Source organism: Emydura macquarii, unplaced genomic scaffold (assembly GCF_026122565.2).
Source record: "Emydura macquarii macquarii isolate MOO-44397 ecotype Brisbane River unplaced genomic scaffold, CSIRO-AGI_Emac_v2 contig_2362, whole genome shotgun sequence".
Taxonomy (NCBI): Eukaryota; Metazoa; Chordata; order Testudines; family Chelidae; genus Emydura; species Emydura macquarii.
The window spans coordinates 1,917,839-1,931,792 of record NW_027132499.1 but is presented as its reverse complement, the minus strand read 5'-3'; the positions used below and the strand labels follow the sequence as shown (position 1 = coordinate 1,931,792).

Below are 13,954 nucleotides of genomic sequence, written 5' to 3'. Positions count from 1 at the left end.
CATTGCATCTCTAGGAATCTGTGAAATGATGCCTTATTTAATATGTTGTACTTTCCTCAAATTTATTTCACATGCTAAAATGCACTGCTTGGAATTAATTATGTGTAATAGTTACCATAATCTGATTACATTTCTCTAATAACTATAGGTGGAAACCTTGTCTCAGTGGGGTGGGAAGTATGATCACACCAGCCGGGAGTGACCAGCCCCTGAGAGGGAGAGAAAAGAGCTTGTAGAGATTCCAGATATGCTGGAGCCTAGTCCCTTCTTCTGCCTCAAAGTCAACATGGTATTTTACCTACCTACAAGAGATGCTTGGTCAGTCAGGGATGGATTAAGGAAGCTGATTGGGTCTCATGATCCCTCCGCCCTCAATGTAAAACCTTCCTAGGTGTCTGGCGGCCATCTCACCATGCCTGCTGTCCCATCTGCCCTCCCTCTTATCATTCAGGTTACGGGTATACCCAGTTTCCAGGATGCTGTGGGTCTGCCCAATTGCCTGTTAAGGGGATTAGGAAGGAATATTTTTTCCCATTGGGCCAAATTAACAGGAGTCCCAAGTGTTTTCTGTCTTCTTCACAGCATTGTGGAGGTAATAAGGAAATGTGTAGTTTGTTACAATTTGCAACCAGCACCCCCATAGAAAAAGGCTAAAAAAACCCAGTTCCTGATGTAAATCAGACCTGGGACATGGCGGATCTTTGCCTGTAAGGAGAAGGGGTGAACTGAAGTCTTCAGAGGCTGAGGTCCTCCTGATACCCTCCCCCAGTGAGGGAGATAAAGGGTGAGAGGATTCAGAGGAGAGCTGACTTCCAGCAATTAGGCTGAAAAGGGACTAACGTGAGTTATTGGTTTTGTATATGGAGCTCTGAAACCTTGCATTGGACCCACTATGTGCCCAGTATGTGAAAGGGGGTAGGCGGGTAGCACCCCCTCCCCCACTGTTAACTTACTGAAATTTCAGTCTGATACTTAAATCCATCCTTATGTCTTTTATTCACTTTCAGGTTCTGATTATTTTTTTTTACCAGGCATTAGTTGTCTAGGTACTCTGCTGAAAATTGATGCCATATATACATGTTGATTTGTTCAAGCAGAAAGAAGAACTGAAGGGATTGGTTGTTTTGGGTTTTGTTTCAGTTATAAAAGTTTCCAGCACTGGAGAAACAGGAATTGTGCAAAATTTAGCACAAATAAGTCCTTGATTTACACTCAATACATTTAAAAATACATTGAAAAGGCTGGAGTTATTATGGAGAGAGGGAGATAAAGGGAATTAGAGTGAAGTGTATAAAGCTATGAAGGGTGTACTGAAACCTAATCAATCTCTCTCCTTTTTATGATCCTAAAATATGAGAAAAAGGATACACTATTTAAATATGAAGGACAGTAGCACAGAACAAATAAAAGGATATACATCTTTATACAGTGCAGAGTTAGACCATGGAACTCATTGCTAGGGGAGTGTAGGCCACGGAAGATGTTTGTGATGCGTGGGTTAGAAATAGGGGCTTGACAGGTCTGGTCAGGACTGGTTTGATAAGCAGCGCTACTCGGCCTGGTAAACAGGCTGTGCAAGGCCGTGTGAATTTGTCTGTGGTGCCAAAAGAGGAGGAAAGTTAGGAAACAAGGTCACGTGCAATAAATTTTCCAATGCTAGCTGTATCTTAGAGCTGATATGTTATGCTGCAGATAAAAGCTTGAAATGCAAATTGCACAATGAGACTCGGCCAGGAATCCATTTGGATTGCAAGGCAAAAATCCCCCGGCAGCCCGCTCCACAGTGCGCCCTAGAGTCTCCCGTTGCTGTTTGGAGCGTAAGGCATGATTGAAGATAAGTGGGCGTGTTTTTATTCCTCACCTGGTATCCAGAACCTGCAGGCAGCTGTGAGCAGCGGTGCCTGGCATAACAGGGAGTCATGGAGAAAAATAGTATGAGCTAAGCCCCTGAACCTGCAAAACACTTTAGCATTTGCTTAAATTTAAGCATGTGTTGATAAATGGTATAGTCAGTTGCTTAACCACACTTTGGTTTGCGATGAAATATATTCAAGAGACCAAATAACCAATGCCAGTCAGATTTATTGCTATAAGTTAATAATATAGTACAGGAAAAAGGCTCAATACGATACCAGTCTCTGGGAAACCATCTCATGAAGCATTGTGCCATTCACCTTACACAGAAGGTAGTCCTAAAGTTACAAATTTCAGCGGGTATTATTTCTATGATGATTTTACACATTACACATCTGTTTATACATCGCTAAAATCCAAACAACCAGTTTGTAGCAGTTCCCTGATTTGTTGTTCTGTTCCTTCCTTACCTTTGTTTTGCATAGTAATAATCCAGGTAGTGGTACATGGAGGTACTTCCCTAGCTTGTACTAAAACATAAGACAAATGTATTTTGATTTTGACAAGTTTCCTATCTGCTTATTCCATCGCTTATTTCAGCTAATATAAGGTATTATGGGACACAACATAAAATTAGAGTAAAAGAATAGGCCAATTTAGCCAATATAACTACTATACTATTTTTGCTTAACGCACAGATGGTTCAGATAATACATATTATTAATATGATATATATATACATACACCCACACACATCAGCATGTAGTAATCAACTCATGTGAGTAGCCTCAGATCTCCCATATGCTTAGATGATTTGTTGAATCAGGGCCTAAACCCTGACATGTGCTGAGCACGAATAATTTCCACTTACTTTCATGATTTGGCTCTATGTTGGCTGTCATGAAGGATTAATTATAAAACTTGGGGGAAGGGGGAAGCTTTTCAAAGTCCCAGATGGGAATTAGGCACTAATAGAATGTGGGTGCTAATTTGCAGTTGCCCTCTGTGCCTTTTAAAACATTCCCCCTTTTTGCCTAAAATTAGTTGTCTGAATTAAAGTGACCTGACTTTCAGAAGTGCTGAGTACTCACAACTATCCGTGAAGTCAGCTGGAGCTGGGAGAGTTCAGCACCTCTAAAAATCAAGCCCCAATATTTGATTTCTAAACACAGATTTAAGGAGCGAATTCTAGGCACCCAAAATTTGAAAAGAAAATAGTTTTATAATCAGTAACAACTTTTACAGTTATATAACCTTATACACATGTAAAAAAATTAGACTAGTATGTGACAAGATAACTAAGGGGGGGACTGATTAGTTGTTTTTTTTACTAAGCCTTTTACAGTTTTGAGTGCCAAGTTTCCCTCTATTTAGTCTATAGACCAGTGGCTCTCAAACTTTTTGTGTTGGCGACCTCTCTCACACATCAAGCCTCTGAGTGCAACCCCCCTTTTAAATTAAAAATACATTTTTTAAATACTTAACATTATTTTGAATACTAAATTTATAATCGTATTTAAAATGAATTTACCTTGGATCAGTTTTTCAATAAAAAGAAAAATTTCTGCAGACAGACACTTTCCACACAACAAAAACAATCGATTTGTTGAAAATCCGAACTTTTTTAAATAACCAGGTTTCAATAGAAATTCTGACCAGCCCCACTAATAAGATTTCTTGTGTGTTCTCATTAGTTTTTTAATCAGAATCAGATATAGATTCTGATATTCAGATTATTTTTAGGTGCCATACTTTAAGCGTCTGAATTTTGACATCAATATTTATTTTTTACAAACTAGTTACGTGGAGGAGATAACGGAAACCTGCAGAAACAGATGAAGGAAAAAGTCAACGGGTTTAAAATCCAGCCAGTGAATACCCGAATTCAGATACTGAGTGAAATCACAAGTGAACATTAGCTTATTGGTGTCACGTTAGTCCAAATCTTTTCACACTACGAAAATAAACAACTTAAGATCATTCAGCCTGGTTAGAATTTTGATAATTCTTGTGAGAGGTGTACAACAGAAAGAAGCTAATTGGCAGACCCAAAAGAGGAAGCTTACACAGAGACTTCCCCATATAATATAATACTAACAGTCTAATTTTCAAGAGCTTTGACCACCAGCTCCTACATTTCCCCCACAAATCACTTTTGCTCTTTCTTCCATCTTCCATCAAACACATGAGAGAACATCCCATTCAAAAAGCAACACATTATACTTGAAACCCCTCCTTAATACTTGCCTCTTGTGGTATGTGTTGAAACTTGCCAGCTGATAACACATTGTCAGATGGTGAGCTGTGGGTACAGCGATTGATTAGTTTATTAAATCTGTGACCTGTGGATGCAGCTAGATTGGGATTTCCAAAAGTTCCTAAGGGAGTTAGGTACCCAAATCCCATAGAAATTCACTGTGAGTTGGGCACTGTGATAGGGTGTCCAGCCCACATAGGACTGGAAGGGGGTAAGGTAGCCAGGTAGGCATGTTTATTCCACAGGCTACACCTGGAGGAAGAGGCAGGGAGCAGGGAATTGATTGCATGCAAGCTCAACTGGGCAGGAACATGTGGGGTCTGTAAAGCCAGGAAGCTGGCAACAGACAGGCGCTGCAGGGAAAGGCTGTGGTCACTCCCTGGCAACAGGGAGGAGGAACTTGGAGCTGGTATACCTAGAGAAAGTGTGGGAACCAGAAGAATAGAAGCAGTCCAGGGAAGGAGAAGTGAGAGCTGAGAAAGTAAAGCCCAGAACTACTTAAGATTACAGCCTATTGATTAAACTGAACATTATGTTTGAAAAAATGCCCATATTCAGCTCTTTTTCCACAAACAGGCTCTATAATAATGTGTTGTGGCTATCTATATTGCCCTGCATGAAAAATTAAATCAATCTCATCCTTTTACACTACTAAACCTTGAGCAAAATGTTCAGCACTCAGTGTTCAGATAGGAAGGTCAATCCATACAAAACTCCATGTGTCCTGGAGGGAGCATTCAATATGCTGCTGCTATGCCATTCTTTTACTGTCTTATAGATAGGAGGGTGCATTAGAGACTTCCTTATATGTTGCACATAGTCATCTAACCTGTTTCCTGCAAATCATCAATCAGTTAGTTACTCAATTTAAATACTCTAGAATATCTGATACCTGGAGGAAGGTTATGGGAATAGTTAGGGTGAAAATGGAAGCCCACTTGAATTAGCTGTGTGAGAGTTTGGGCAACTGAACATGAATTTTTCATAGTCAGTTCAGTGGAAGTAGTATCACAATAGAAGAGTTTTGGTTTTTTTTATTACATAGGGAACTGATCACCTAAGGAGAATTGTCTCTTAGAGATGTAGTATTTTCAAAAATGCATAAGTAACTTTTTCAGAGCACAAGTCCTGCTCAGTTTCATTGGGACTAATATCCTAGTATTCTGGGATTTATTTCCCCAGAACGTAACAAAAGGAAGAGCTCGAATGTAGGTTTGAATTCTTAAAAGTTGATGATCTTTGCTAACAGTCGCAAAGCCCAAACTGCAAATCTCAGAGTTTGTTCACTCCCTAGTTCAGGCCTTGTCTATATAAAAAAAGTTCTGCTGGTATAGCTATATGATATAGCTATACCAGCAAATCCTCCTATTGTAGAAGTTGCTTACACCAGCATAAGAGTGCTTCTGATGGCATAGCTCACAATGGTTGCCCAAGAGACATAAGTAATACCAGTATAAAAACTCTTTGATTTGCAAAAATGAGTCTGTACTAAAGCTCATACCAACATAGCTATGTCAGTTAAAAAAAAAATCCCCCCAACTGACATACACAGGTATACATTTTTAGGGTAGACCAAACCTTAGACTTTTCCTCTCGATGAGAAAATGTTGCACTTGTTCATCCAATTAATTTGATCTGCCACACCTGAATCTCAAGCAATAAAAAACACCCTACATCAGCAAATACAAAAAGATTTATATAATTTCACACATAATTATCTCCCTGGCTTGCTGATGTGAGGCTAATCACAAAGAGAAATTAGTTACAGAATTTTTCAAGAAATTATGTTAATTTGTAGTTTTGTTTGATAAGCACTTCTCAGTTTTGTTTGTTTTAAATAATTACCCTAAATTCCAATTGCTAGGTGGATGACTTCAAACTTAAAATATTTCCCTCAACATTACAAATCTTACTTTCATTTTATGTTTTATGGTCCTATCTCATTGTGTGTGTGTTGAACAAGAATAAGGAGAAACTAAATGTGAAACTATTCCACTTGAGTAACACTGATTGTGTGGTTTGCCTCTTTTAAAGCCATTTTTATTGCAATATAATTAACATCTTGTGCTTACATTGTTCTTTGGATTACAGCAGGATCTGATGGGCTCAGATATGATCTCGGCACAATTATAATAGGTACTATACCTACAGAGAGTAAGAAACAGTCCCCACCCTGAAGAACTTACAGTCTAAACAGACAATGGTGGGAAGCAAGGTTGCTATCCATACAGTTTTCACCTGGACAGTCTGAGTTTTGGCTTCTGTGTCCAGGTGCCATTTGACAAGCCCTGATGTCTGTTAGGCAACCCTAAGTGGAAGGAAAGAGGCAGTGCAGCCACCACCTCTGGGCTCAGGCTGCTGGTGCAGCTTGCACCAGCACGTGGCATGTAGGGTGTGGCCTTGGGGAGAAGAGGTGGAGAAGGGGGCAGAGATGATGAAAGAGGTGGAGAAGATTAGGGCCCTGGGAGGAAGAGGAGGGGCGGAAGCTCTGGGGTTTGGTTACCAGCCATTAGGAAGGTAGCAACCCTACAGGCACAGGGGGGTGAAGTGACCTGCCCAGAGTTGCACAACAAATAGTGATAGAGCCAGGAATCAAACCCAGGTACCCTGAAATCCAGCATCATGCTGTCTCCCCTAAGGAAGAGCTTGGTCCTACACATTATAAAGTGAAGAGTGTGGTGTATATAAGTGCAAGGTAAAAACTGGTGGACAGGATAAGGAGAAGAAGGGAACCCAATCCTGTGTTAATGAGAGCAATCCTCCATGCAAATAAGTTTCACATTTGTCTAGTAACATTAACAAGATCTAAAAGGATTAAGTGTTGCCAGGCATCTCACTAGCATACTGAGGTTTGTACTTGTTAGACAACATTTTTTGCTCTATGGGCATGCAGGTGACTTGAAATTTACATCTCCCAAGGACAGAGCATTATAGCTAGTGGTTAATATTATTTGCACCACATGTAGCTCACAATACCCCGGTGCACTGCACCATACAAGGATCTGTAGATTCGAGGCTACTATGCTTTTCATCCAAGGATCTCAAAGCATTTTTCAAACATTAAGGTCCATAGAGTAAATTGCCATAGTCCCATTGATTTATTACACTGAGACCAAAGTATCATAACACCCTCTATAGAGAAGGGCAAATTTGGGCACTGAATTGTAAAATGACTTGTCTAAGTTTCCATCAGCATGTCAGTGACTCTGACGAGGAAAAAAAAAAAAAAAAAGAGAAACTTATCCACCCTACTAACTGTGATATATACAACTTTAATCCACTATGACTTTGTATCTGTAAATGACCATTTAGATCTAGAACATTTTGTTTAACAGAAGTTTGAGAGATGGTCAGTTGAATTCAGGTGAAAGTTAATCTTAGTGTGGACTGAATGCTTCTATCACAAGAGTATCACCCTGTGATAGCCTTGAGACTTTGTAATTAGTTCTCTCTCTCTCCCTCCTTTCCCCCCCCTCTTTTACCAAGATAAAGCCATAAAGCCATATAACTGTTTTCCTGAATCAGGTCCTTAGCCTTATGAAGCAGCATGATGTTTTAAGTGTTACATCTCCGTATTCCCAATATATCTATTTCTATCCTTTTTTTCCCCCTAAATCTGTACCCAATGTTGAATTTAAGCCTTGAAGCTACTAAAAAGAAAAACAACAAGTTCAATGTGTGCTATCAAATGTTCATTAGGACTCTTCCTACCTAACTTCCTACACAAAGATCCTCACAAATAACTAGATTATTCTCATAGTTGGTGTAGTTTGTTGTCATTCCATTGGCTTCAAACAGAGCCATGCTGACTCTCACCTGCTAAGAATCTGGCTCAAGATTTCTGAGAACTTTTTCTCATTGTGGCAAATCCACTTATCAGCCCCAGCCAAGGTATCTCCGATATGTGCAAAAGAAAACCGTGGGATGAGGTCAAAGGATTCCTCCCCCGGGCGGCACAGAGGAAGTGAAATTTGAATCCTCCAGCAAGGATACTCTTCTGACTGACCTAGGCCTAGTCTACGCTGTCAGCAAAATTTGGCATCAGTCAACAGACGTTATGCAAGCTATGCAGAATAGCTTCTGTAACTTCCCATCGTCTTTGTAACTTCAATTTAACATGCCATCTCCACTGCACCGTGCCAATGGGAAATGTGTACCCATCAATGCAGCGCTACGTCTTTTTCGGAGGTGGTTTTAGTAGATTGACTTCCGGATAGATTGAGCAGGTCTTCACTTCTGCTCAATTGATCTGGAAAGATCGATCTGACGACAGCAGTGTAGACATACCCCTAGTGTTCTCTCCATTAAAGAGTGTGGATCTGGCCCTTTCCCCCAAACGTCATTTGCAAACTACTCCCCAGAGAGCTCCATAGAACTGCTCAGGGATGTATACCCTCTCCATGACCTCTTCAAGTCTTGGTTCCTCCCGTCCCTAGTTCCATCTCATTCAGAGAGGTACTCAAACGATTAGACCCTGGGTTGGTGCTAGATTGAACCTACCTAATCTGGCTGCCAGCAGAGTCAGTTAAATAATTCTGCATTTTAAGTATGGTCATAATATCTGGAATAATATGGTCATAAAACCAGGAAGACTCTGCATCTCTAGGTACATTTCTAAAAGCTGTCACTACATTACAATATGATTAAATTATTTAATAAATATGGAATAAAAAACACTGCATTTCTCATCTGATGTAATGATTGCTCAGATAAAATGAAGACACTAACAGGTCACATTACCAGATTGCATCTGATCTGTAAATTACAAAGAAGGCAAACATTTTAATTGGTCCCAGTACATAAACAGAGTCATTAAAGTTCAGAAGGAGCCATCACATTATCTAGTCTGATCTCCTGCACAACACAGGCCACCAAACCCACAGCAGTTACCCCTGCGTTGAGCCCAGGAAAAATCCCAAAGAACACACACACACACACAAAAGAATCACAGTTAAATGTTAAAATGAATTTTAGATGTTTAGCCTAGTCTAGCAGAATGGGGAAAAAATTACTTGTGGTATAAAGAGAAACCCAAATCTGCATGCCTGTGGCTATGATGCTTTAATTCAGAACTTAAAATAACCACTCAGCTCCATTGTCGTGGTTAAGCATGTTATTGTGATATCAATTTAGTGTGAAAGAGGCTTATGAACTTTTAAGAACTGAATGTATTTTGCAAGAAAACACTTTAAAAAGACAAATGAAAGAGTAATTCCTTTGTTCTAAAGCTTAATATCTTGTGCTTGTGAAATACATTTGTAAAATGCATTTTTAGTTAGTCAGTAAAATGCCGAAGAACAGAGAGAAAAATGTATTCAGTTTGCAGTTTCCTTCTTTTTAAAGAGTTGCTGACTTGTCTAAAACAGAAACTTTTTAGAAGAGAGTCTTTTTATGTATAAATACACTGAGCTGCTAGGTATTTGAGTTAGATTTAAATTAATGATCATATTAAGTCATGAGGAAAATGGTACCATGTGTAGGACTCCTACTTGTTAAAATGTATACTAGTGAAGTACTGTAATATTGATCTCCAAATTAAGGTAGGTATAGAATCAAACCCTAAACTAGTATCAGATGTACAATATCCCATCCTAGACTAGAACAGGAACAATGTCAAGCAAGGGATAATATTAAGTCTGGAGCCTCACCTATCGGGGGGAAAAAGCAGGGCATAAGACATTCAAACTACAACTCCAACGAAGCAGTGAATCAGCAGAGAGAGATGCAATGTAACAATGTTTTGGATCCTTTTGACAAACCAAAACAAAAATATTTTGATATTCTCAAATAAAAATGTTTTCTTTAGATAAAAAATATTTTCTCTCTTCCAAATAGAATTTTTTTCAGAACATTCTGTTCCTTAAAAAAAAAAAAAAAAAAAAAATCAACTTTTTATCCCAATTCAGGGCAGAAACTAATGTTGAAACATTGAAATTTCTTCTAAGACAGATATTCCAGTTTCTACTCAGCTCTGTGTGTATGTACAGCATCAAGCATGAAGAAACTCTGATCTTACTTGAGGCAGCTACTTGCAACCATAATGTTAATAATAATAAATTATGATGATACTAATAGGTCACATCATTAGCAGAACGGAAACATAATAGGAGATGAGGTGTGAGTGAAGAGTGGAACTGTGAAGAACTTTTAAGGTAAGGATAAGAAATTCAAATTATATGGAAGTGAAGCCAATGGAAGAATTCCGGAGGGAATAAGGTACGGTGATATGGCTATTTTGAGGAACAAAAGATAATTTTGGTAGCTTTATTTTTTGATTGAGTCAAGAGGGGTATGGTGGTTACTAGTGAGGCTTTAGAACATGACTTAAATAACCAAAATGGGAGATGAGCAGAGCCCATGGTAGTATTTTTGCTAATGAGACCAAAATGAAGGTTGCATATTTTTAATGTTGTCAAGAAAGAAATGGTAAGGCTCCTGGATGTGAGCAGAGAACAATAGGGAGGAGCTGATACCTAGGTTTTCAACCTGGAAGTTACCAGGGATATGGTTGTTTTCAATACTAATCATGAATGGAAAGAGGAAGGGGCTTAAAAGGAAATTTAAGGCCCAAGCATTTTTAGCTTTAGTTGCCTGTGAGCTATTTCAGGAGGAAATGTCAGACACATACTGAGAGGGGAAAATAGGCACAAAGACCCGCAAATCAGATTCCAGAGAATCTGAGATATAATTAGTGGAGAGGAAGTCAGGGCAATGGCTCTAATTGGCTTGATCAATGACTTTGAAGAGTAAGATGGAAAGAATAGGTAGGCTCAGGGGGATCTTTTATTTTGTTTTGTTTTTATAAAGGTAGGAAACTGGAGCATGTTTGTATTTGGAAAGGAAGGATATGAGGGAGAGGCTGACTGTTAGGCAAAAGGACATGAGGGAAGAAAATGGAGGTGAAAAGTAAGGGAGAAGGAAAGGGTATAGTAATTCCCATATTACTACGATGACAGTTTCAACTTTTTAAAATGATAATAATCTGCTGCCAGTAAACATACACCCATGGAACAACATTCTGATCTCAGTTACACCTGTATAAACATGGAGTAAATTCACTAACTGAAGTAGAGTTGCTCTGGGGTTACATTGGTGCAGCTGAGATCACAAGTACTAACTTTTTAATCTCACCTGTTACGTGTTCAAATTGCTAAGTAGATATCATTTTCAAGGAACTTTTTTCTCTCGTCTATTTGAGAATAGCTACCACAACAAACGTGCCTCCAAAATCTATCAAAATCAAAATAAAAAACATCTGTACTATTAAAAGTTAGACATTATTACTTCAATTACATCTTCCTGTAGAGGCTGTCCTCATTTAATAGTTGCATTCTCATATGCCAAGTCAGAGGGAGAAAAGTGATAGCTTCTACAAAACTGAGAGACTTCCAAATGAAAATATATGGCACCTGAATAGCCGTTGTCTGTTTATCCCCAAAAAGATAATTATCTATCCATTATCCCTACAAAATATACTCAGATGAAAACATTTAGTAATAAAATCTTATCTGATTAAACATTTAGGAATCAGGAAAAAAATCATTGTTTGTTATCAATTTATGTAGCAAATATTTGTTCTAACAGGAATTATTTGTGCAGGTAAGGAGCAGTGTATATTGAAATTCTGTATCTGCACTCTTGGGTTGTTTAACAATATTGGGGCTTGCTTCATTTCCTGAAGCCCAGCAGAGAAGGGAACCTTACCCAGAAGATGGCTTAGTAAAGCAAGTCAACTGTTCTGCCTGGTGTTGGCTGACAGAGACCAAAAATTGATGAATGTTAATGAAATGCACTCTCTCAGCTCATGTCCTGGGCACCCTTTGCAAGTGCTATTCCTATGGAGCACCAACTATTTGTTAAAGCACATGGCCAGCCTTAGACCAAATGGCACCCAGGTGAGGAGCGTCTTTGGTGACAGTGCCTGTCCATTTGTTAAACTTTTGAATATCTTATTTTTTATTTAAAACAACAAGAGTCCTCTGGCACTTTAAAAACTAACAAATTTAATTTCTGCAGGCATAAGCTTTCGTGGGCTGTAACTCACTTCATCAGATATAAGGAATAGAAATCAAATAGGAGGTATATATATGCATATCCAAGGGTAAAGAACAACAATGGGGAAGGTAGATATAAGCAAATAAAAACATAATTTCCTCTAAGTTTATAGAAACTTTTTAATTTTAAGAAGTTCTCAATTTCTTCTATACTGGGACAATCACTACTGCATAAAGCCCCTTCTATGTTGTTCTGTTCCAGATATTTTCCCATAAAATTTGCCCCTTGCTGCAAACTAGATTTCAATTGAGCTTTTCACTTCCTATACTAAGCTCCTGAAGGCTTTTTCAGGGGCATCTTTTATTTTCTACAGGAGAAAACAGACAGTATTAGGGAGGACAAAAGTCTCTATTCCACAGTCTTAGAAAGTCAAACATTACTTGTTAAGCATGACAAAACAAGTAACAGTATTTCTTTTATACTGTTGCGTAGATAGGGGTTCGATAGATATCTCATGTCTCATTAAATATATCCTTTATTAGTCACTATTGAACTCTTTGAGTCCTAAAACACAAGTATGTTTTCACAATAAAACAAGGTTCACAATGTCACATCTGGGCTCTCACTTCACTTGAGTTCATTCTTATATCTCACTAACTGATGACACCCTACCCTTTATACCCTGCAAGAGCATTGCTGACAACATTCTAGGAGGTTTGAGGAAAATAAGGAACCTTTCAGAACCTTTGAGAGCTACGAGGTCCAGAACATTCTAGGAGGTTAGTGAAAAATGAATCCACATACAGAATTCCTGAAACATTTTACTTCAAACATTCTATTTTCCTTTTCCTCACTAACAACAAAAACAGCACCCTGAGCCCAGCAATCCCCCAAACCCAGCACCCAGGCTGTCACCTGCCTCTAAATCCAGCCCTTTTAATGCTACTTCTTACTCTCCCATTGGAAACTGCAGGAAAAGGTGTCAATAATTGGGATCTGGGTGGTCATGCCCCGGGGTTAGAGCAGGAGTCAACTCCAGGGGTTAGCACTGGAGTCAGTAATCAGGCATCAGATCTAGAATCAGGGACAAAGGTAAGGATTGGATTACCTGAACTAAGACAAGGCAGGGGCAAGCTGGTGCTAAGGTCAGAGCAAGGCTGGGAACAAGCACACACAGGAGCTATCACATCCATGAACAAATGCTTTGAGTAGCTACTGAATTCCTGCTGCTGCTAGGCTTAGAAGCCCATCTGCTGACTCTTCCTACCAATCAGGTGGTGTAGCTAATCAGGCAGCCTACTACAGGACAGCTGTGTTCATTAGGTTGCTGAGGAACTGGCTCTGCTGCAGGCCCTGATTTTTGACCAAAGGTGGCAGTCGTACCACAGTCTATCTTCTCTGGCGGTGCCCAGCTGCACCATGAATGGAAAAGGATGCAAATTAATCTACTCTGCACACAAAAGAGTGATTCAAGCCCTGGGAGTGTACTGTTATTTATGCTTTTGGAAACCAGTTTGGATTATACATCTGTACTGGAATTTTCTACATGAAAAATGAGTACAATATATAAAAGTTGTCACAAAGATATTAAAAACAATAGTATTTTGTTCATCTCTTGCGTTCTGTTGCTGGATATAAATACTGCAAATGGAACGAGATGGGAAGAAGAAAAAGCAACAAGATGACTGTTTTTATTATTATTTGTTTCCTTAATGTTTGGCAATACACCCATCCACAAATTGTCATATATTGGTATGGTATTTTCTGTGCATTACTGCACACTGTTAAATACCTCCGTTTATTATCATAAGTGATAAATCTAGAGAAGCATCAGTAAACATTTCTGAG

The 13,954-nt window shown here is 38.9% G+C and overlaps 1 long non-coding RNA gene across 2 annotated transcripts in view; it reads right to left on the bottom strand.

Annotated features, from left to right (window-relative positions):
* The window catches only part of LOC137161617 (uncharacterized), a 49,871-nt gene extending 36,560 nt beyond the window's left edge, over window positions 1–13,311 (bottom strand). The window contains exons 1-2 of one of the 2 annotated variants that reach the window (XR_010922140.1): window positions 13,215–13,309; window positions 11,243–11,341 (exon numbers count right to left, since the gene is read on the bottom strand). This is a non-coding gene — a long non-coding RNA (uncharacterized lncRNA). Of the gene's footprint in view, window positions 1–11,242; window positions 11,342–13,214 lie in introns of both variants that reach the window. The other variant, XR_010922139.1, reaches the window with a different exon arrangement.
* Window positions 13,312–13,954: the final 643 nt, after the last annotated feature.